The sequence below is a fragment of the Onychomys torridus genome, chromosome 16 (assembly GCF_903995425.1).
Source record: "Onychomys torridus chromosome 16, mOncTor1.1, whole genome shotgun sequence".
Taxonomy (NCBI): domain Eukaryota; kingdom Metazoa; phylum Chordata; class Mammalia; order Rodentia; family Cricetidae; genus Onychomys; species Onychomys torridus.
This window is the reverse complement of record NC_050458.1, coordinates 48,225,370-48,245,179: the sequence shown is the minus strand read 5'-3', so window position 1 is coordinate 48,245,179 and position 19,810 is coordinate 48,225,370. Positions and strand designations below refer to the sequence as shown.

At 46.9% G+C, this 19,810-nt stretch overlaps 1 protein-coding gene across 8 annotated transcripts in view; it reads left to right on the top strand.

The window, feature by feature from the left end:
- Pacsin2 (protein kinase C and casein kinase substrate in neurons 2) overlaps positions 1 to 19,810 on the top strand; it is a 101,819-nt gene that overhangs the window by 32,172 nt on the left and 49,837 nt on the right. The window contains exon 1 of one of the 8 annotated variants that reach the window (XM_036208067.1): positions 2,662 to 2,754. The exons of 5 other annotated variants lie outside the window; for them this stretch is intronic. The gene's annotated coding sequence lies outside the window, so the exon portion shown is untranslated. Of the gene's footprint in view, positions 1 to 2,661; positions 2,771 to 19,810 lie in introns of those variants that run through there. 2 more of the 8 variants (XM_036208064.1, XM_036208061.1) reach the window with 2 other exon arrangements.

Below are 19,810 nucleotides of genomic sequence, written 5' to 3'. Positions count from 1 at the left end.
GAATCGCTTCATTGCTTGCCTAGTAGCCATTGAACCTGTTGCTGAATTCTACCACAAAAGGCACTCTTGTGACAATGTCGAGCAGCTGAGTGACACTAACCACAAATCAGAATCTTTGGCCTATGATAGTCAGTCACTTTAAGGTTTGAGTCTCAATAAAATACACTTCGGCTAAGATGTTTCTTCCTGACTGCAGCATCTTGCATTGCAGTTCCTGGTCAGTGTTGTCCCAGAGGGGCACTGGGTGGGAAGTTCTGTTACTGCAGTTGGCCCCCCGCCCCCCAAGATGGGCAGAAGCCATGCAGGAGCCACAAAGAGCCTCCTGCTTTCACAGTCTTATGCTTTTAGGATTCTGTTCTCTGAATCTGTTGGAAGGCGGATACCAGTGTTGAGGCAGGAGGGATCCCAAGTTGGAGTCCAGTTTGGGCTGTGTGGCTAGATTATGTTTCAACGACAGAAACTACTCTTTAAAACCCGAAGATCAGTGTTTGCCAAGCCAGGGAGTTCTGCAAAGGGCGCAGGGAACTTGAGGGCTGGAGAGGGTTCTGTCAATGGCCCTGAGTGATGCACTCGCCTCTGTGCAAATTGATGTCAGTGAAGGGAAAAGCAGCAAGGGGAGGAAAAGAAAGGAAAGTCCATGTCTCTAGAGCAGTGGTTCTCAACCTGCCTTATGCTGCGACCCTTTATTTAATACAGGTCCTCATGTTGTGCTGACCCCAGCCATAAAATTATTCCATTGCTACCTCATAACAGTAATTCTGCTACTGTTATAAATCGTAATGTAAATACTTTTGGAGATAGAGGTTTGCCAAAGGGGTTACAACTCACAGGTTAAAAACTACTGTTCTAGAACAGCTTATCTTGGTGGCCTCTGCTGGGGCAGCTGGCTTGATCTAGTTAGTCTCCTTTCTGCAGGTGTGGCAATTGGAATGCTGCTAACTAAGGCCCTGTAGTCAAGAGGGCTCTTAAGGCACTCCCACCACCAGCTGAGCTACCTGGCTTTGTGTGTTGGGCTTGCTGAATGCAGGGACCCAGGTATATGGGAGGTGTCAAGCCTGTGAAGGCGGGGCTGCCAGGTATCCTTGCGTCCCTCCTCCTTCCGTTGGTGTGGTCTTTTCTGATGTTTTCGGTCAAGAGGTTTCCAGTCCAAGATTTCAGCAAGAGATCTCTAACTGATTTGTGCACGGTGAGACTAGGTGACTTTTGAATGACATGCTCAAGTGAACAGTGACATCAGGACGCTGACAAATAACTGAATGTTCACATGTATCATTTTCCCTTACACTCTATCATTTCGTCATATTCTTCCTCTTGGCTCATATTTTAAGGTAGAAACTGTCCTAAAGTGACCCTTTCCAGCCACTGCCACTTAAACATCGTGTCCTAGCTGGCTGTATGAAAGGGGTAGAACTTACCTGGGAAGGAAGCATGGGGAGTTTCCCCGCTGTTATGATATACATGCTGGCAGGTGACAGACAGAGATGCCATGCAGAGAGCGCTCAGTGAATCATTTGGTTGGGGAAGAGAGAGCTAGAGAGGGCGGGGCGAGGGTTCAAGAGGTGCGCACTTCATGGGAAGAAAACGGAGAGAGAAGAAAGGGAAATGGGCTGGCGGAGTTACCCCTTAAGAATAAGCTTTTATGTCAGGGCATAGGGTGGCACCAAAGGGCGGGATCAGAATATTAATACCCGCCTGCTGAACCATCTTGCCTATAATTTAAAAAATCTTTATTGGCAAATAATATGTGTTTATAAAAGTGTCCAGACATAAGTGTGCATGGATTTTCATATGCAGAGTATGTATATAATTAGTTCAAGAACCAGAAAACAGGCCTGGGTCTGTGTCTGTTGTGAGGCCCTGGTTCTCTCTCAATTACTGAAAGAAAAAAAAAAAAAAAAAAAGAACTAGAAACTCAGAAGTCCTCTGTAGCTTCTGTTCCTTTCCACTTCCTGGACCTGACTTCCCAGCTTGGTGGGGTCCCCGCTTTGTTCCGGGGCTCATGGCTGTGCAGTCTTGCGGACACACTGTACCCAAAATTTTAGCATTCTTTTTTCTTTTTCCTTTCAGTTGTTTGTCAGAGTAGAAGGAATGGAGTGTGGCTTTTGCTTTTTACTCTGTTCACCTTGCATATTTGTGTACCCTCTTTCTTAGGAGACAGTTACCTCATTCCTGCCCCCCCCCCTCCCGTCTTCCGCATCCGGTCTTCCACTAGCAAGCTACTTTGCATTGGAGAGTGCTGCATAGGAGTAGAGTGCCAATGTGGGGACACTGAGGTTAGCCCACCCATGGAAACAAGCCACGGGGGACACAGGGCACTTTGTACCTGCCCCTGAGATAGGGAGAGCACGCCTTTTTTCTGTCCTAAGTAGGAGGACCCTAAAGACAGGGCGAGTCTGTCATGTAGGTTGAGGAGCACACACTTTGGTTTGGAGGAGCAGCATGAATTTGTTGGCAGACCTCCTTCCTCTGGTTTTCAGGGAATGCTGAGATTCCTGGGGTCACTTTCTGAAAAGAGAACTGTTGTGGGATGGCCCAGGGAGGCAGGAGCCAGCCGCAGTCAGACCCTGGTGCCTGGGCTGTGAATGCAGCAGTGTGAGGAATGACCTTATCTCAGCAGCCAACAGGAAATGATGAAATGTGCTGGGAGAATTGGGCTGGGAGACGGAGGTCAGACCTACCAGCGGGGGCGGAAGGAGGCAGGTACTGAGCAGATCTGCAAAGTTGGGCGGCTGCAAGCTGGCGTCTGACAGAAACGTGCGTGCTCTTTACGGTAGGCCTGTCTGAAATAGAATTGCTATACTTTTGTGTGTGTGTGTCTATGTGATTAACAGCAGTCTCACCTTGTAAGTAAGCCTGCCTAGTTTGAGAGGTTCTTGACGGAAGTGTTCAGCCAGTTCCACATTAACCAGCATGGAATGTTTTCTCCTGCATGCCCTGAGAAAATGACAGCGAGTGCTTGATTCTCCTGTGCTAGATTTTGACCGGAACAAAAAATGAATACTACTTTATGCTTTATCCTCTTTGACTCTGGCTTGGAACATGTACGCGTGGCTCCTTTCCCAGTCCCTTTGAACTGTTCAGCGTGCTTTCCTCCAGCTTGCATACCTCTAGTGGAGTTTTTTCTAACTGCCTACCTAAATGAGTTCCCTGAGTTAACTGTTACTGGAGGGCTCTTCTTTCCTGACTTCCATGTTTATTATGTATGCTGCTTTCGTTCTTAAAATCAGAGCTAATCTATAGGCCCAGAGAGAAAAGCCAGCAAATGAGCTTTTCCAGTTGACTGTAATTGCTGGGAGGGCTCGGGAATTAGCATTCCGCTGCTCTGGCCTGAGTCAGCTCTTTCCTCAGTTTTCAGACCCCATGTCCTGTCTCCAGTGCTAGAAACTTGATGTTCTTATCAGATAGCAGATGTTCTAGTTTAAAAACTCAGCAGCCTCATACACATTTAAAATTATTTCTTATCTCAAAAGTCATATTGAGAAACTGAGAAATTATGACTCCCTCCTCCCTTTATTTTTTGTAGTACTGTAATTGTAATTAAAAGCTAAAACAACCCCCCAACCCCTGCTGCTTACATGACCCTCCCTACATCACTTACTCTTACTGGCTTACCTAGTGCCGTGGACAGTGGACCCGGCAGTGGCCTGGTTCTGTTGTAAGCACTCTGCTGGTGCAGGCGGTGCCGCCACAGCTGCTTCCTGGGTAGAGCATGCGCTGCTGTGGTTTGTGCCTATGTCTAGCACTGTTTGGGCACAAGGAGCTCTCCCACAGTAGATGGCGCATGTCTCTCAGACCTTTGCCTGGCCTGCCGGCTTTAGTTTTGCTCTTGTAGCTTTGAACAGCTGCCCCCCCCCCCAAACCTTCTGGGTTGTAGACTGTTCTGCTGAATATTCTGCAATTGTGAAAATAACAGCGGTTTCATGACTTCAAGCCAAGCATGCCTTGCAGGTATGAGAGCTCCACCAGTGAGTGAGAACATGCTGCCTTTGTTGTTCCTTCTTTTTATTTGGCTCTTGCTCCCCTAAGTGCAAAGTTGTTTGGCGGCTTAGTTTCAAAGGTAGGGCTTGGTACTTAGAGTTGGAGGGCTGTGGCCAGGTCTCACTTGACAAAGGAGTTGAGACTAAGAAGGTAGTGACTCATTCAAGGTCACACAACTTTTTAGCTAAGGCTGGAAGCTAAGATTCCTGCTTTCTAGGTTATTTCTTTTTTGTATGATAGGTATCTACTTTCTCAATATTATACCTTGGATGGCCCCCTCTTCTTTCAGATCCGTGCAAGGCAGGAGTGTGCTCTTTCACTGAGCCTTAGCCCTGGCCTCAAGTTTATTTTCTTCTTTTCATGTCCAAACACTCAGCTTTTATTAAATAACCTTTTTTTTTTTTTTTCTTTTTTGGTTTTTCGAGACAGCATTTCTCTACGTGTAGCTTTGCACCTTTCCTGGAACTCGCTTGGTAGACCAGGCTGGCCTCGAACTCACAGAGATCCGCCTGGCTCTGCCTCCCGAGTGCTGGGATTACAGGTGTGTGCCGCTGCCGCCGCCGCCATCACCACCACCTGGCTTTAAATAACCATTTTAATGAGTACTATTTGGCTTAGATGTGTAATGAATCAAATAGATTAATATAGAATATAATGTATAACGAGGTCATTATCAGTACAAAGGGCACTGACAGTTCTGGCTCTGAGAGATACTTTTTCTTAAAAATAAAGCGTTCTCTGTCTCATAGTTTTCCTGCCTCTCTCCTAAGTTAAGTCCCAGCCAAGTGAGCCCCATTATGCGTTATCTGTAGATGAGACAGCCAAACCTATTAAGATCACATCTACTAAAAGAGATGGACAAGTACTTCATTCTTCTTTCAAAGAGGAAACATGACAGGAAAACCCTGAACACAAACTTCTGTTTCTTAGTATTTGTGTGTTTCAGTTCCTGTATGGGAATACTAACAGCTTTTAAATTTTAAGACAGGTTTTGCAACATGAGAGACTTAAAAAATTATAATGTAAATATAGAAATGATTTAGTTAATAAAATGGAATTTATTCACTGCTTTTCAGACTCTTTAAACATAGTTTCTTGGGGTAGACCAGTACTTGGGAGTGTGTCAGGCCCTGGGTCCAATCTCTAGCACCCGGCCTTCACAAAATTCTCTATAAAAACTGAATTCAAGTCTTTTTGAAATTCAGATATAATCACAGATTGGCTAGAACAGTGAATGACTCCACCTACCTGGGTATGGTTCTGTGCTGCTGTCCAAAGCCTACTTCTAGTACTCTGGGGGAGCTTTATAGACAGCATGTGTTTTTATTTTCTAAAATAATTAAGAGTATAATCCTTAAAAAGTTTCTGAAATAGGCTGGCACATGCCTTTAATCCCAGCACTGGAGAGGCAGGTGGATCTCTGTGAGTTCCAGACCAGCCTGGTCCACATAATGAGTTCCAGAACAGCCAGGGCTACACAGTGAGGTCTGTATAAACATGATGGTTAAGGGGAAGGTTTTTACTGTAGATATGAGGGAGAGAACAGCCAGAGGATCTGGAAGAGTTCAGAGCAGAGAGACAGAAGTAAATTGAACATAGCCAGCAGACTGGACGTGGCCAGGGCTGTCTGTGAGAGAGGGGAGTATTGTTCAAATCTTAAATAGTCTTATAATAAAAATTCCAGAGCCAGTTATCAGGGTGAAAGCTAAAAGATCAAAGAAGCAAAACAGCCAGCCACTAGCTCTTACCTCTATGAAATCAGCCTAAAGAGAGTGAGTTCCTGTTTCCTCACACTTTCTGCTCTGCCATATTACTTCCTGGGATTAAAGGCATGTGTGCTTCCCAAGCAAAGGCATGAGATCTCAAGTGCTGGGATTAAAGGTGTGGGCCACCACCACCTGGCTCTGTTTTTTGTCCTATATGGGATCAATCCCATGTGGCCGGGTTTGGCTTTGAATTCATAGAGATCCGGAGGATCCCTGCCTCCCAAGTGATAGGATTAAAGGTGTGTGCTATAGTGGTTGCCCTCTGTGTCTAATCTAGTGGCTGGCTCTGACATTTGATTCTCAGCAAGTTTATTAGGGTACACAATATATCACCACGGGAGAATAGCAGGGGATGGAGAAGGTAGAAAACACAGCCAGAGAAGCAGGAGCAGAGCAGAGAGAAAACAGTGAGAACAGCAGGATTATAAGGAGGTTGAGTGGGGGGGGGAGCCTGTGAGCTGGAGGGAGTTTAGGGTCCAGGAGGTGAGAAGGGCTGGGATGCCAGTATGGACTTTGAAATATGTGACAGGTACTTATGATACCAGCATGCACTTTGATATGCTGGTCAGTGCCACAGGTAGCCATGTGTCCCTTCTGCCAGGGGTAAAGAAATGACTCCTTTTGGTGGAGGGGAACCGGCTTCACAAGTTCCTGAGGAATGCTGGCCTTTCTTTATCTAACCTCCAGAAATCCTCCTATAGTCCAGGTTGAGTTTATTTTTGGATAGTTAGACTGTCTTTGGAGTTTGGGGAGTTGGAGTTTCCTTTGGACCTGGCAAGACCATTCGCAAACAAACAAACAAAAAATACTGAAATATATACACAAGAAAATGAATGTCTTTAATAGATATCTTATTTGTGCTTAAAATTTAATTTAATTAATGTATACCTACTATACCTACTGTAATCTATAAAAGCCAAGAATGGAGTGAGTTTATTTTCATGGTGTAGGGAAGAACTATGACTCCCCCTGCCATTGAAACAGGCATCTTTTGTATCCCTGAGAAGGCTGTTGCTTCCAGCCCCTCCAGCCCTTCCAGCCCTTCCAGCCCTTCCAGCCGGGAAGCCTGATGGTAAGGCCTGGGTGGAAAGAGCTTGGCTGAGGCCAGGAACAGGCTGCTGCTTCTCAGTGCATCCTCTGCCCGCACCTTAGTGACTTCTGTTTCTTGGTAGTTTAGACTTTTGTATTTTCACTAAGGTTTTTCAGTTTACTTACGTGTATCAGTGTTTTGCCTGCATGTGTATCTGTGTACCACATGTATGCCTGGTGTTCTCAGAAGCCAGAAGGAGGCTTGGGATTCCCTGGTATTAGAGATAATTGTGAGTGAGCTGCCAGGTGAGTGCTAAGAATTGAACCTGGGTCCTCTGCAAGAGCAGCCAGCACCCTTACGTTTGAACTAGCTCCTCTTGTAGTTTCAGTGTGTATTGTACAGACTATTTTACCTGGCTTCCTTTTCCTGATAATATATTTGATTCATTTCTTGTTGGAGTCAGCCGTACTGCCCGACACACATTCTTCCTGTTCCTAGCTTCTGCCCACTTTGTCCCAGGAAAGTCAGAGACAGGAAGGGATAGGAGGCTCCTGCAGTGCTGGTTCTGCTGAAATTTGTGCTCCTAACATTTGGGCCTTCTCCACTTCTATGCTTGTATGGGGCCTTTCTTCACACTGTGCCAGTGATAGCCTCAGAATGCCCTTTCAGACTTTGAAGAGACTTTTGCTAGTTACCTCGGGCTTCATTGCTAGGTAAAGACAAATATGCTTGCATGTCAGATAGTAACAGGAAAAACAAAGTCAGTGGTGTGGAGGAAGGAATGAGTGAGCTAATGGATTCCAGTATTCCTCTTTCTGTAGAGATTTAAGTGTGTGTGTGTGTGTGTGTGTGTGTGTGTGTGTGTGTGTGTGCACATACATGCATGTACATGCGTGTGTATTGGGGAATAAACTCAGGCATTTTAATCAAATGCTCTACCATTGAGTAACTGCAGACCTAGGGGCTTGCTGGATGTGGTGTCCCATGCCTTTAAGCACTTAGGAAGCAGAGGCAGATGGATCTCTGTGACTTCAAGGCCAGCCTGGTCGAGATCCTAAGTTCCAGGTCAGCCACAGCTTGAAGTGAGACCCTGTCTCTTAAACAGACTGAGAGGCTAGAGAGATGAGTAAGCAGTTGAGAAAGTGATGTTTTCACAGTGAACTCCTGAGCACATCCAGTGAACTGCGAGGACTGCAGTTTGCATTTGAGGGAGATTGAAGATGACGGGATGAGAAGCCGGGACATCGAGCTTTGTCAGCTCTAATTGTCCCACTCCCCAGTGTTTCTGCTGTCCTGTGCTCATTTCCAGCCATCTAACAGTTCATTACCTGGAGGTAAGGACAGTTCACCTGGATATGGGATGCCGGTATCTGTTTGTTATTCGTACATTTGCATTTTTATTCATTTCATTTCTCCATTTGTGCTTGTGGTAACCCTCCGCAGGTACTGAGCTAGACCCATGGCATCCATAGGTATTGGAGACCGAGGGTGTGTGTGTGTTTGTTGGTTTGCTTTGGGAATGGGATCTCACTCTGTAGCCCTGACTGGTCTGGAACTTTATGTATAGACTAGGCTGGACTTGAATTCACAGAGATCCACCTGCCCATTTCTCCTAAGAACTGAGGATAGAAGTGTGTGCCACCATGGGGTAGAGACTTGTAAACAGCAGGGTAATGAGTCTCTTGGAGAACTTTAGGAGCTTTATTCTGTAGATTGGTGAGGAGCTTTGTTGAGAGGGTTTGTCAGGCAGACCCAGAAGAAACAACATCTTGGAGGTCAGAAAGGATTAATTCACCATGCTTTAGAGCAGTGATTCTCAACCTGTGGGTGCGACCCCATTGGCAAACTCCCACATCCAAAAATACTTACAATTCATAACAGTAGCAAAATTACAGTTATGCATAGCAATGAAAATAATTTTATGATTGAGGGACTGCATTAAAGGGTCACAGCCTTAGGAAGGTTGAGAACCACTGCTCTAGAGTTCAGTATGTGCTTCAGGTCCCCACCCCTATTTACCTGGCCAAGGCCGCCATTTTCTGCCTTAAGGTAGTCCTGTGCTCTTCATTTCTCTTTGAAGCTTCCCACCTGTTGTGCGACCAGCTCTTGTGTCTCTGTTACAACTGTCAAGTCAGTGTCTCATTTGAACCATCCTGTGGTGAAGAGCTGGTGAGTGCCCTGTCGGATGGCCCAAGTCCTGAGGCTGGAGACCGTTCTCCACTCTGTCCAAGGGAACTCTCCTCCTTGGGCTTCAGATCTAGTCCATCCGTCCTCACGGCTCTGAGGAAGGCCCAGAGTCCTTAGTGTGCCAGCTAAGGCCCTTGGGCTTGGTGGCCCTTCTTTTGTCTTCTCCTGTCCAGCAGCTCCCTCACCACTCTGCCGCTCAGTTCTGATCCCTGTTCTCTCTACCTAGAGGGTACGTACCATCCTTAATGTCTCCAGAGTGACACTCCTCTCATCTGAGCACCCACCCGGGAGAATCTGTCTGGACCACATCCTTTCAGGTCCTTTCTGCAGGGCTTTTGGGTGGTATACATGTCTGAAGGGTCCAGCTCTTACAGACTGGTTTTGCTGGGCATGGGCTCTTACTGGACAGCTGCCATTGCTCAGCACACTGTATCTTACTGCAGTGTTTTCTGGCTCTCACTGTTGCTGCTGGTCTAGTTGGGACTCTCTAAGGGCAAACTGTCATTTTCTCTAAATGCTTTTTTTGATTTTCTCTGTGTCTTCATGGCTTTGCAGTTTAACTTGTCTCTGTGCAGCTATTAAAAATCTTGTTTGGGCTTATTAGGCTTCCATGATCTGTAATTTAGTGTCTGATTATTCCGAAAACTTACCTTAAATACTGCTTTCTCCTGCTCTTGATGTACTCTTTCTACTATTGCTGCCCTTTACTTCTCCCTTTTTCTTCATTTTTGAGGGTCTCTGACTTTCATAATAAATTAAAAATTTTATTGAAAATATGTAAAAAATGGGACACAAGCTGGGCCACAGAGGTGGTGGCACACGCCTTTAATCCCAGCACTTGGGAGGCAGAGGCAGGGGGATCTCTGTGGTCTACAGAGCAAGATCCAGGACAGGCACCAAAACTACACAGAATGCTGGGATTACAGGCGTACACCACTGCCAGCTGGCTGTCTAATTTATTTTGAGGGTTTCTCTACATAGCTCTGGCTGTCCTGGAACTAACTTACTATGTAGATCTGCCTGCTCTTCCTCCCCAGTGCTGGGATTGAAGGCATGTGTCACCATGTCTGGATCAGGCTATTTCTTAAACCAATCAATTTTTTATTGACTGGGGGAGCGAGTAGGAAGGAGACAGGGAGAAGAGTAGAAGGAAGGAAGGGGGGTGTGTGTATTGTAATTGAAGCTGTGATGGTAACCAAGCTATTTTCTTCAGGACTCCTCAGTTAATACTTGGCAATTAGGCATTTTCCTGGGGGTAGAAATGGGATTCCTTTCTCTCCTTCGTACCGTGCTCACTAGAAATGTCTACTAGGGAGGCAGTGTGTGAATTGATGGTGAAGGCTTTGTGTCCTGGAGTTGTCAGTGTGTTCTCAGTGTTTATCAACAGTTGAAAGTCTTCTCTGAATCCCGTGAGTGATGCAGGTCCAGGAACACAGCCAGCCTACTCTGGATGCCATGTGCCATCATAGAAGAGGGTACATGAGCTTGCAGAGTCACTGTCAGTACATTTACTAGTTAGGTCGGTGGGAGCATCAGGTAGACAGCTCTCAGCCAAGGTGGGAAGTCTCTTCTGTAGGCTCTTTAGCCTTAGGCTCGGAGGCTAAAGGTCAGCTAAGTGATACATCCTGAGAAGTATATCTGTTGGTCAGATAGGTTAAGCCAGATGCAAAAGTTAAGAGAGATGGCCACTAAAGGGTCTTCCTATAGCAGCTCACCAGAACCATAGTGCTCTAGCCAGCCAGATCAAGCAGTCTGCACCAGCTTTAGAGAGGATCTGTGGGTACAGCTTCTTCAGAGAACTTTGATGCAAGGTGCTTATGCCCTGCTTGCTAAGTGACACCTGCCCTGTGGGTGGGCTGTGGCCAAAGGGGCAGACAGGAGTTGTGCTCAGTATGATAAGCCGAGAGACCAGTATCTGTGGGGTGCCTCAGACACGTGGGCATTCATACTCAATACATCATTTAAATGTAAAACTTTCTCTGTGAAACAGAGCCTTGTTTATCCCCATTTTACAGATGGGGGTGGAGCCTAGAAGTTAACCTTCCCCATCGCTGCTGTGGCCGACTCCAGGTCCTTCTCACTTTCCTCATGGAAAGGGGGTTTCCTACGACTAAATGAGTTCCCGATGTTCCAAACTGCTGGGTTTGTTGTTGTTTGTTTTAACTAACATCAGTATCAAGTTAGAGCTCTTCCTCCCCTCCCTCCCTCCCTCCCTCCCTCCCTCCCTCCCTCCCTCCCTCCTCCTTTCCCCCCAGGGCTCCCCCCCACCTCCTCCCCTCCCTCCCTCCTTCAGTTTTGCAAACTGGCCCAGCGCTCTTCTCTGGGGTGGGATGCTCCCACCCATCAGGTGGCCTCCACCTGGTCCTTGCAGATGAGCAGAATGGGTTCTTGAGAAAGTGGCATTGTAGTTGAATGCAGACAATGATCACACAACACTTAAAAACCAAATCTTCCTGTGTGTGTGTGTGTGTGTGTGTGTGTGTGTGTGTGTGTGTGTGTGTGTGTGTTTTAAGATTCAAAGGTATGTGGCAGAGAAATACTTGAACAGTTCCTTTCTAGATACAACTTCTGAAAGGTGTGGTGTTGTCATGATTTTGTGGCATTTTCTGTCATTCTTGTGGAGGTGGGCTTTGAACTCAAAGTGCTGTTTTCTTGAGGAAATTGATGATAGGTATAAGGGACATAATTCACTTCTGGTGACTTGAGGACTCAGGCTGGTGTCTGGCCCATGCCCGTTGCTATTGTAAATAATAACCCCCTCCCCACCAAGTAAGCTTAAAAGCCAGCCAACCTGTGTGCTGTACAGCTTTGGTTGTACACAGATTCCTTCCCCTGGGATTCCCACCCCTTCAGCCTGTGGCTTCCCAGTGATAGTCCTGTCTCGAACACGCTGTCTGTATCCCATGGCACTTTTGCACAGCCCTTTCTTCATTGGAAGAGGTGCCCTCTGTGTTGGAAGAAGTCCTTTCTGTGATTGGGAGCCTTATGAGAACAGAGCCCTCGGTGCTGGGGACCTGGCCACAGGCATGGTTACCTAGTTGTCACCGCTCAGGAAGACTCCCCCACTCCTCAGCAGAATGCTGCTGGTTCCACACAGCCTCCAAGGCAGACTGGATTCCATTTTTCAGATGAACATCGTCTCAGGCCTCAGAAGTACTTTGCCTGATGTGATCAGACCACCAGAAGGTATGATCTTGTGACAAATCAAAGTCACAGATTTCAGAAACCTCGCCTGGTCATGTGCTGTGGCATTATCCTTCTCTTGCTGTTTCTAATTTTCCACTCAGCGACTGTCACCTCTAAAGCAGCTCCTAGAGGCATCTGCTTTGTCAGACTTTTCTGTGGGGAAGGGCCTCTGAAACTGCCGCCTGTGCACAGTTATCCCACAGAGGCCCTTTGTGTGACAGGAAGTCCTGCTTCTAGAGGGGCTGTCTCAAAGTGGAGGGGTTGGAAGGAGCTAGAGGGGCTGACCTGGGACACTCTGACTCATGTGTGTTGTTAATAATGCCCTTTGTCTGCTCCTGGGAACCTGCTTCGGCAGCCGTCCGCTCCGGCAGACAAAACTCGCTCTTCCTTTCCCTCATGCCAGCCCTTGGTGAATGTCCCTATTTTCTGTCCCTCTGAACAAAGGACAACCTCCTGACCCATTCTATATTTTCCCCCACTTTGGCCAGAAGAGTCCTTCCGACTCGTTTGGATCCATGTGACTTTTCTGGGAGTTGAAGTGTGGCTCTCGAGTGGGAGCTGAAGCTTACGAAGAGGTCACTCACCAAGCAGGCTCCCCTGACTGGAGGGAAGTGTTTGATGTGTCTTGACAGTGAGCTGTGGCAGTGCTCTCAGAGGCTGGAGCAGAGGGGAGCTGAGTCACAGCAGAAGTACACAGAATACTTTGAAACACCAGTACCCCAGTTGGCAGCCCAGATCTCTATTGCTTTGTGACACACCTCTCTTGTGAAACTCTAGCCACCTGTCACTTGTTCAAGACTGTTGAATCTGATCTTAAGATATCCTAGAGTGAGAGGGAAGCCATGCAGAGCTGAGTTGATGCATCCTGTGTACTCTCCAGCTCTAATCCTTAGCAGATGCACACACATGCACACAGGGGTGTTACATGGTAAAAGGACCACCCTGACCCATAAAGGGTTTCTCTGTGTAACAGCCTTGGCTGTCCTGGCACTCACTTTGTAGACCCTGCTGGCCTCAAACTCACAGAGATCTGCCTTCCTCTACCTTTGCGTGCTGGGATTAAAGGTATGTACTACCTACCTGGCTAAAAGGATTTTTTTATATAATATAATATAATATAATATATATATATATATATATATATATATATATATATATATATATATAAATGTATATATTAAATAGGTCATGTATGCTGGTGTCCCCAGAGGCCAGTTGGAGTTAAATCATTTGCGAGACACCCAAATTCAGGTCCTCTGAACCAAACTCAGGTCTTTCGAGAGAACAGCAAGAACTCTCAACCACTGGACCATCTATTGAGCCCTGCCACCCCCCACCCAAAAAAAAGAGTAATATTTATCATTTTATGTGCATGAGTGTCTGTGTACCGTGGTGTGCCTGGGACCCACACTAAGAAGAATGTGTCCTGGAATTGGAGTTTTCCTATGATTATAAGCTGTGTAGGAATTGAACCTGGGTCCTTTGCATGGGTAACAGTGCTTGTGACCTCTGAGCCATCTCTCCAGCCCGCTGGTGAAGGGATTCTAACTAATACTGTTGGAATATCACCATTTTTTAGAATGTTTGGCAGACTGATTTGCACATTGTCGCATAGCTATGTGGGTATGTTAGTAAGCCAGTGAGCTCTTCAAGTCTAAAGCAGGCCTTTGTTGATGTGGCCACTTGGGCTGTTTGTATAGGATACTTGTATTTGGGGTAGAAAAGCCCCATCAGTCAATTATGTTCCATTGAAGCTAAGAAAATATGGCAGAGTTTGGTGCCTCTAGATCGGAGTACCTTCCCATATTTAGAGCAATCAAAACTGTGGAAACTCCTGTCCAACCTACCCCACCTTGTGCGGAAGGGTCAGCAAGGGTGGGTGTGGGAAGAGGGGCTTCCGGCTTGAGCAGCTCCTGAGTGCTGGGACCATTCCCTATGTGGGATTTCCAAACTGACCACTGTCTGGAACAGAGTGGGGAGGCAGAGTTTACAGGGATGTCGGAGGGTTGAATGGAGGTGTCTAGAAGGCAGTTGGATGTGTGAATTTGAGCTCAGGAACAGATATGGGCACAAGATTGAAGGTGGTTTGATGTGTGGGATGAAGGACTTTGCTCAGGTGGAGTGTGCTATGGGAGCGGCCTGTGACAAGAGTGGCAGTCTTGGCCAGAGAAGGTGGCAGTGAGGAATGGGAAGAGCAGGAGGAGGCCTTCTGATTGCTCTTTGTCTTCTGCGGATGGGGAGAGAAGGGAGGTGGGTGGAGGTGAACTACGGAGGTCTGCAGGGATTGTGGATTGGCCAGCTGCTGATTGACAGTAGGGGGCGGGGCGCGTCCTGGAGAGCCAGTTTTCCAGTGTTGCCAGTAGGTTGGTCAGAATGGGGCAAGTGGCCAACAGCTGGATTGGTAGCTTTTCTCTAGGCAGGTGAGAAAGAGCTGGGCATAAAGGAAATGGCAGTCCTCCTTCTGTGCCCTGGGAGTGAAGCTGTGGCAGTGGTTAGCCCAGGACTACTGAGAAGAAATGTGATGAGTTCAAGGCTATAACATAGAACACCGAGGAAAAATAATTTTCACATCACAGTCCTTTGACTTTCCGATGACTTTTCCTCATGAATGTGAACATCAATTCAAAAGAAGGAAAACCTGTTTGTTCAGTGACAAAAGCAGGCTTTATGATTATCAACAGGACTCTCTGGAGCAAATACTGAGGCTTGAAGACAGTACCTGTAAAGTCTGAGGGATGAATGTCTGTTGTGTGTATCCAACATTCTGGAAGGTACTTTGACATTCATAAAGCAGGTGCCCATGGAAGGACCTTCCAGAGCCCCGCCCTGTTTTTCCCTCCCTCCCTCCCTCCCAGATACTGACAGGTGGCCTGCAAGCCTCATGAACTACAGGCGCGTTTCTCCGTGGAAAGGCATGGGCCATCTTGTAGGTGTGCCCAGCTTTCTTTTTCTTTTTTCTTTTTTTTTGGGGGGGGGGGGCATTTTTGAGACAGGGTTTCCCTGTGTAGCTTTAGAGCCTGTCCTGGAACTCACTCTGTAGACCAGGCTGGCCTCGAACTCCCAGAGATCCGCCTGCCTCTGCCTCCCCAGTGCTGGGATTAAAGGCGTGCACCACCACTGCTCGGCTCACTCCCAGCTTTCTTATTCAAAGGAAGAAAATTGTTTTTCTTTTCTCTTCTAAGGCATACTCCAAGTCATTTTAGGACCCAGACTAAGGAGCCTATAGTTTTCTTCTACGCGTCTCCCCCAGCCCTGTCACTTGTTGACTGACTTGACTTGGTCATTTATTGATTCAGACATGTCGTTACTTGGCTAATATTTAAGTGTGTCCCTCATGCCAAGCACTGGGGACAAGGAAGAAAATGCACAGCCCTTGTCCCCAAGTAATGGATGTCTGTACAGTTCTGTGTATATCCAGTTTGAAATGTAAACCACTCTCCTGCTGTCCTTTATGGGACTCTGCGTGCCTGGCCTGTCAGTTCTCCATGGTTTTCTTAGCTTTTGAGTGTTGGACTTTTCTCCAGTTTGGGTTGTTATAAATATTACTGGGATGAACATTTTGTTCAAGCTATTTTTTCCTTTGCGTTTATTTGCTTGGGGCGTATTCCCCAGTGTGGAACTACAGAGTCAGAGGTTGGTAACTGTTATCAGCCTTGTTCTGTATTTCCAGATTTTTCCATAAAGCCTTTTGGCAATGTAAGAGTATATTTCTGTTTCCCATAGCCCCATCCCAACAAGTTTTTGAGCTGTTTTAAGGAAGCCCTGCTCCTTCCTCTTATATTTTCATGGTGTTCTATCTGTATAGGTTATGCCTCACTAGTGAGCAGTGCCAGTTTTCAGGTGCTGAACATGACAAAAATGTTGGCATTTCTTACCACCCCTCAACTCTCCCACATGTTCCTGTGTGGTGCCTGGGTGTGCAATCAGAACACAGTGACCCTGGGGCCAGGTTGATCTAGAAGACCCTGCTCCCTACAGCTGCCACTTGAAGCCTCCTCAATGGTGGACACAGCAGAAAGGGCAGCGCTACGACTTTGTACTCATGTGGCTGGAGCAGCTCATGCCACCTGGTTTAGCAGATGCCCACGAGTGCTTCTGCCTCTGTCTGCTCCAGCTCTTCACGCTGCTGATGGTATTGCAAAATGGTGCAATTGTCAAACAGCGTGGCTTTTGGAAGCTGTTTCTCAGTAGGATCCAGCAGCTCCTAGGTGTCTACTCTAGAGAAATGAAGATGTACGTAGGGCTGTGCAGAGACCTGTACACAGGTATTCATTGCATGCAGTCCTTTTCATACTAGACCAAGAGCAGAACTTGTTAATCATAAACAAATTGGAGTGTGTTTATACATTGGAATGTTATTTAGCATTAAAAAGGAATGAATACTGATGTGGGCTCCAACACTCACTTCACAGGCATGCTTAGTAGAAGAAGCAAGACCACATCACGTATGATTCCTTTAATATGAACTGTAAAGAGAGGCCAACCCTGAGTGATTGTTAGGGGATGTAGGGAACAGACATGACTGCTAAGGGCCGTGGGATGTATTTGATGTGATGAAAGTGTTCTAAAAATTGGCTAGTGATGCTAACACAACTTGGTGAGCTTCATAAAAATCACTTCCATTTTAAATGGGTAGATTATGCATAAGCTGATGTGAAAAGTAGCTGTTTTCAGTAGTTAAGCCTTTTCGTCACACCCCAGCTCTCTGCTACATAATCCCCACCCATGGTTCTGGAGATTGAAGCTAGGGCCTTAGCTTAGGGAGTCACCCTACTACTATTGAGCTATATCCCTGTCCTGACTTTGGTCTCTGCTAGACAGATGTGTATGGGACCTTTTCGTTTATATACAGAATTCCATTCTTTTTGTACTTCTCAAATTTCAATTTTCAGTATTAAAGTTCCAGTCAGTGGCAGCAGAAGTGGGTAGGGCTTTGCAGCTCCAAAGGAAGCCACTAGGACTCATCTGGCAGGCCAGGTTGTGGAGTGGATCCCTCTGTCGGCCATGTCACTGGGCACTTGTTCCTGTCCTTGGGCAGAGCTCTGGTATTACTTCCCACTGACTTGCTGGCCTAGAAGGCCATCTTCCTCTTTTCCCTTTCCATGGCAGTAAAAGATAGACATTAGGAGATGGTGTGTGAGGTGGCTGCTACCTGTGGGGTGAGGGTAAGGGTGACCTCTGTGTCATATGTGTTCTCATTAAGCAAAGCCTGTGCCACCAACAGTGAAGACAACATGCCTAGTGACATGCTCTCCTTTGCAGAGAACAGAACAGTGGTTTTGGAGGAAAGTGATTATCTTAGCCACTGAGCAGTAGTTGGAATTTTAAGTGAGCCTGTGCTTCCCATTTGTATTAGCCCTTACTCTTCCTGGCTGACATGGGGTAGGGAGTAGGTGCAAAGCCCCTTCACAAGCATTGCTCTGTGTGTGCAAAACCTCCATCTTAAACAAACAACCACCATTGTTCTGATGCTAAGTGGCTTCCTGTGGTAGTTTATCAAAGGTCTGGTAGATGCCCAGATCTCCTCTAGGCAGTCTCCAATAAAGCAGGCACTCAGGAGACAGTACTTAGTGGCAGTGAGTGGTGAGTTCCTCTCTGCAAGAGGCAGTAATAGTGACCTTCCATTTTATATGGAGAGAGCAAGGCAGGACAGGCTATATTTCTCCCTCATGGAAGAGGTGAAGAGTCTGAGGCTGGTGGGAAAGTGGCTTACATAGGAGTTACTTTGGCAGCTCGTGAAAGCCAAAGTGAAGCCTCAACCTTGAGAGCAAAAGTAGTTGGCGATTTCTCATGGAAGCATTGCCTAGGGTGCGTTAGCCGCTTCCCCGTAGGGTGGCCCGTCAGGAGCTGTGAGCATCGTGGAGTTAATCCCCACTTATCCAGCCCCAGCTGGGTCACCTCTCATCACCTTTCTTTCCATTATTATGTTCCTGTTGGCATTCTTATATTATTAATACTAGATTTCAAAAGGTGCCTTTTAAAAAAAGATTTATTTATTTATTATGTATATAGTGCTCTGTCTGCATGTGTCCCTGCAGGCCAGAAGAGGGCACCAGAACTCATTACAGATGGTTGTGAGCCACCATGTGGCTGCTGGGAATTGAACTTAGGACCTTTGGAAGAGCAGTCAGTGCTCTTAACCTCTGAGCCATCTCTCCAGCTCAAAATCTGTCATTTTTGTCCTTTTAAAAGTAGCTCTGTTTTACCCGTTTTAACCCTGTGAGACATCAGCTGGTATTCAGGTGGAGAAAATCTTCAGCTGAGTGTCCATGTTATATTCCTAGGGCACCTGCCAGCCAGAGATATAGAGTACATTGTTGTGAGATCATGCCTAGACACAACCCTGACTTGTTCCTTTACAGAAGAAAAATGCCTTGGAGGGCCCCATGTGAGCCCCAGGCCTTCCCTGGTAACATCCTGTGGGTGAGCTGACAGCTGGCCTGAGACCTGATTTTGAACTTCCTCCTACCTTTGTGACTCCTTCTCTGTGACCTCAGACTGTCATTACCCTAGAGCAGGCCATCTGAAGATGACAACAACACCTGGTCCTCAGCTTGTGTTCTTTGTGCTGTTAGGATACAGAAGACACCAGCGCAAGACATGTTACTACAGGAATCCACAACTTCTTTTGAACTGATATCTCACAACCTGTCACTCTCTGTAGCTTCTGTCTTGTTCCATTTCCTGAATGCTGTGTCCTGCACAGATGAGCAGAGCAGAGCCAGCTCTCCTTTGTGGGGCTCCAGATATGGAATGAAGACAGACTGCAGAGAGCTGGGCACACACAGCCCAGAGGTGATGCCAACTGTGACGGGCTGTTGGAGAAAGTAGCTGAGCCTGGAGGACCTGGCAGAGCAGGGCCATTAGTGTTTATGATCTCTTGGCTTGGTGTGAGCCTTGGCTTATGGCACAGTCTGGCAGAAGGAGCTTCACGGCTATCTTCTGAAGCCTGCTGGGCAGAGAGCAGCAGCTGTCCTGTGGTGCCTCCTTTCCTAGAAGAGTCAGGAAGGAAGGGACTGGTTCCACAGGTGAGGCTTTAGCAAGTACTTTCTGCTTCAGACTGACTTGCCTTTCTCTGGGTTCAGAACCATCTTCATTTTCCCTCTGAGGCCTGATATTCTCTGATCACATGACTGCTGCTTTCTGACAGGAAACAGTTTAGAAACCAGAGCTTTAGGGCAGACGTAGAGTTGATAGCCACAGATCTTCCCAGAGCTACCTCAAGTAATTATTTGTTTGGTTTCAAAAATACTTGCAATTCTTTTCAGCTTAAACGCCATCAGTTCTTAGGGTTGATGTGAGACAAGCATTTGGCAAAATGAGGTTGTTTATTCTCTGCATGTGTATGGGTCGAGGAGGGTGGGTGAACTGAGCAGTCTGCTGGGTCGGCGGGTGTACTTTGTTTTGAAGGGGTTGGGAAGACTGAAGAAGTCCAGGACTACCTAGCTGAGCCAGCCCCATGCCTGTGTCTGGTCTCCAAGGCATGCTGGACCTTCCTGCTGCTTGGATCTGTGGGTTGGGTGGGGTATCCTACCTTGGAAAGGGCTCTTCATGCTAACATGGCTCCCCCACCTTCACGGGTGGTAGAGGAGAGATTGACCCTCACAGCAGGCCTTGCAGGGTGAGTAGGAGTTGACCAGGAAGGGTAGTTTGGGGCGGGGCA